The sequence below is a fragment of the Podarcis melisellensis genome (genome assembly GCF_964234715.1).
Source record: "Podarcis melisellensis genome assembly, chromosome: 3".
NCBI lineage: Eukaryota > Metazoa > Chordata > Lepidosauria > Squamata > Lacertidae > Podarcis > Podarcis melisellensis.
The window spans coordinates 25,588,322-25,593,061 of NC_138530.1; positions in this window are offsets into that span (position 1 = coordinate 25,588,322).

Consider the following 4,740-nt stretch of genomic DNA (forward strand, 5'->3'; position numbering starts at 1 on the left):
CAAACTAGGTACCAGATGCTTACTATTCTATCTTGGCTCTGCAGCTGATGAGCCAGTAACATCATGGTAAATGTGGAATTTATTTTAGTCCAATTCTCTCCTCCCCAGTGAAATTTTCCATGCCTTTCTATCTACCTGTCACTTGGCTAACTAAATACGAGTCTTTATGAGAAGGGCGGTGCTTGCAACAAAAGGCTGCAGCGTGGAGCGTTCCTGGTTCAGGGTGCCAGCCAGCCATGCCAGCTTGAAGGATATTCCATTCCATTCCATCCACCCACTGTTCTGTTCTTTCTCACACACACACACCCCGGCAACAGTACTGTAAACTGGCATTCTGCACCCACTGAGCATGCTCCATCTCAGTGGGCTGTGTTTGTGGTTCTTTTCTTTCTACAAACTTTGCAGTAAACCAAGGCTGCTCATGGCCTCCCTCTCTCATTTTATATTCATTTTATTTATGAATAAAACTAAACTGCATAATAGCCAAAGCTTTTTGGGTGGGCTCCAGATTTTCTTGGGTTGTGGACAGGACACAGAACATGCCTGCAGATATGAACCTTGCACTGCGTACTTTTTATGGTTGTTTCATAACTTCAATATTTCCAGTTTCTTTATCCTGAGATTAACTGCATCTGTGTTTTGTCATCTTAGATATAAATTGGGTCCCCTGTAAAAAAAAAATTAACTGTCTCACTGCGGCTTGGTCATATTTATTTACTTCAGTCCTCTGGAGAGAAGGTTGCGCTGTGGTTTTTTTGTTCCCCTCCCCTCCTAGTTAACCTAATTTACATCATCTCCAGTTTCTACCAGGGAAAGACATGCCCTTATCCATCTGTCAGAGTCCTATTAGGAAATCTCTGGGGCTTTAATTTGCATAGCTCCTGGAGAACATGCATGTTTATGCTAGACAAATTGATGCTAACCACAGAGCTGCAGTAGCCTAAGGAGATTGTGTCGTGTTATGTTGATTTACCTGAGAGGCTGAATTAGTAAGATGACACTGAGCAGCCACTCGGGATTCTTCAAAGATAATTTGTTCTGTTGCACTAAGCTCCCCACTGTTTGATTTCAAAGAGCAGACGATTACACATCCCTCTCATGGGTGGTTGTGTGTCATACACACTAATAAATAAATGAAAATAAACCAGAAATAGTTGCCTTACATGCAGACGGTTCAGAGTTCAGTCCCGAATTTCTTTTGGTTAGGGCTGGAAGAGATCCCTGCCTGTCTCTTCCAATCACTGCAGACATTACTGAGCTAGTTGAAGCCAATGGTCTGACTCACTATAAGGCAACTTCCTGCATTAAAACTGGGTTTTGATTCAGGAAGTCCCTGCCCTCAGGTACCACTTTGGCCATGGGAAGCTGTTTTATACCAGGCCAGACTGCTTGGTAGAAACTCAAATATATAAGCGAATTGCCAAATGGAAACTTAATTCTAGGTTGTGGTGGTCACAACGGAATGTCTAGGCACTTTTTTTTTCCTTTTTGCAATGAAACCTATTCATTTCATTTCTATGTTGCTTTATATTTTAAAGGAAAAAATCTCAAAGTGGTTTACAACACATTAAAATATCAGATAAAGCAAGCCAGAATAAAATTAATTCAAGCTTCAAGGAAAAAAATTCAGATCCTTCTCTAAGTGACATTTTGCTTTCTCCAGTTGTCAACCTGGCGTCCAGAAATCTCCATGTGGTTGCAATTGGACCTGCGCCAGTCACATTAATTAGTAGTGGGAGAGAACGTAACCTCAATTGTGGTCAGCATCCGTCAGCAGAAGAAATTTTCTTCCAGGGTTCTGTCGTCATATTGTGGAAGCGAAACTCAGCAGAAGCCCTTTCAGTTTGCGGTTTGCAGAAACGGGAGATAGTCCAGAAAACTCTGCACTTCGCTCCCATTTCGAAGAATAATAGCTGTGGAAGCATTATGAGCAGCTATGCCTTGGCAAATCTGAGAAATAGTTCCTTATAACCCATTCCCACATTTCTCTGAATTTAAATTTCTGTTCTTTTACCAATAACTACTCAAAGCAGCTTATGAGCAAAAACAAACCACCCATTAAATATTAGTTTATAATAATAATGAAAATTTAGACAAGCAATCAATAAAGGCAATTCATTACTAGAAAGGGCAGTGAAACTAAATAAGAGCCTCTGGGTGTGCACACCTGAATTCATGTCGACACAGAAAGCTTTGGGACATCTTTGTCATAATCTGTGTCCTTACAAAGGTACAAAACGAATGGGTATTGTAGTGCAGAAGTAAAACACAAAGGCTGTGCCAGGTGTGTGTTTAGCCGAGAATAGCCTATTCATGGGGCATTCCATGGGACAAGTACGAAGATTCATTTCGGCGGCCACAGATGCAAAGGGTTCCCATTTGTCTACAACCCATTCCAACCAACCTGGAAATCCTGTTGTTTCATTTCAGGCTGTGGCTTCTCATGCAAAGAAAAGGCCTTCCGCATGCTCTAGAGCTGAAAACTAGGACAAGAACAAAAAGGGAAGGCATTTAACGGTGCAATGTCATTGTCCCCCTCCAGCTCCAAAGGCCTGTCAGTGCATTGCAAGATGTTGATTCAGGTGTGTGCGCTCTAGTCAAAAAATCTGTAGTGGAATTTGTATTCAGTAACAGACGTTCAGGTTTTTATGCTCCTTCTCTATGAGTTTCATTCATAGGTAAAAACACTGTTGCCTTAAGGAGCAAAACTGTTGTTTTATTATTATCTTGCCCAGGGCAACCCAAAGGGACTTAACAAGCAGACAGTAAACATTACATAGATACATTAAAACCCAGAGGAAAGAGAACTACGTTAAAAACATCCCAACCATGTCTAAAAGGCCACAGATAGTTACAAGGTCAAAGGCCTGGTTATAGAGGAAAATGTTTTGCCTGCCACCTAAAAATACATATTTATGGCCTGGGAAGCCTGTTGTATGTTGGGTACCAATCTGCATCAGAAGGACCATGTCACAAAATGCAGGTGTTACATCAGTGTTACAGGAAGATATGTTGGTGCAGATGTTTTAAGCAGGGTAGCGAAGAAGGTAAGGTGTTCTGCTTGAAGAAGGTTATCTGAACCATCTTCCTCGTCTTTTGCTGGGAGCTATGTGCATGCATGTTTTTGCCACCAGAGGGCAGTGTGGTTCAAACAATAAGCGGACAGCTACCCAGGGTTGGCAAAAGTGGGCATTGTGGCACTTGGTGGTATGGAGAGGTGCAAGTTTCAACACATGAAAGTATAAAATATGAAAACCCATTAATTGAAATAGATATTTCTCAGGAGTATGCAAAGCCTCAATGCAAATGAGATGTGGTTTGGTTTGCTGTAACACATCATTTCAGAAGCCCAGTAGATGGGAGAGCTGATATTCTACTGTACCTCCCTATGCCATTTCTAATAATTGCATTGGGCCAGAAGACAGTCTGTACATGCTTTACTCAGTTTTGCAGCTGGTGCTAAGCAGGTCTGGGCCCATAAGTTGCCTCATGGGGAGACTGAGAAGGCAGCAGGAGCTGCTTTGAACTCTTCTAAGGAAGGAGGTGGTATTTGTGTGACAGATAAATGTATCGAGGAAGGACAGGTGAACTTGAGTTAAATGGGTTAGGAGCACTGGAAGATGCCTCAGGCTCAATCAGGCTATGGTTCTCATTCCGCTCTCTTGTCTACACCAGGGGTATACCTACCGCCCACTAATGCATCTTGATGGTAAAATTTCCTTACCACCAACCAGTGCTCAATGGAAGGAGGATTCAGCTTGTGTCGTAGAACCGCCTACCGCCCACCTAGAATCCTGAAACGCCCACTAGTGGGCAGTAAGGACCAGGTCTATACTGCAGTCATCTCCTATGCAGGGATATGTTCCCGGGTACTGCGCGTATACGTGAACTCACGTATAGTTGGGAACACCATCTAAAAAGCTTGTGAACCCCCTCTAAGCTTCTGGAAATCAAATCCACAAAAATCTGCCCAACTCCACCACAATTACTCCCTGAAAACCTTCTTTCTCAAACTCCAACTCTCCACAGGTCTCGAAGGTCGGTCCAAAAGCTCCTGGGATTGTTAGCCGTTTTTCTGCACTCTTTGCACAGTTTTCCCAATTTTCCTGCTCTTTTTTGGGTCATTTTGGCCCTTTCCTCACCTTTAAAAAAATGTTTTATTTATTTGCTGGCGCTGCACATATACGGGGTCGCATGTAAGTCGAATGTTTGTAAGAACGGGAAGACCTGTGTTTTGACTGCCAGCAACTGATTTCAGGTTTTCAGATAGCGGGCATTTCTGACTGTACCTGTACCTGCTGGGGACTGAGCCTGAGGCCTTCTGCATGAATGCATGTGTTCTCCCACTGATCTATAGGCCTTTGGTTACCTTCCAAAAGATGCGGCCCCTTGTTGGGGATAGGATTGCACCACCCAGGACTGAAAAGCAGCTCACTTGAATGGGAATTGTATGACAAAGGTGTAGTCCCTCTTCCCGCTGGTCCTCCAGATGTTGGACTACAACTCCCATAATCCCTGACTGCTGGCTATGTCCGCTGGGGCTGATGGGAGCTGAGATTCCAACAACATTTGGGCCACAGGTTCCCCATCCCTGCCTTAAAGCAACCTGATGACAGATGTCACTATACCAGGCTTCCAACTGTCTTAGACCACAGTGAGGCAAGGCTCCATTTTGGCCAGATTGAGGCAGCCCCATAAACAAAGGGAAAGGGCCTCTGTGGCTCCTGGGCACGTTTCACC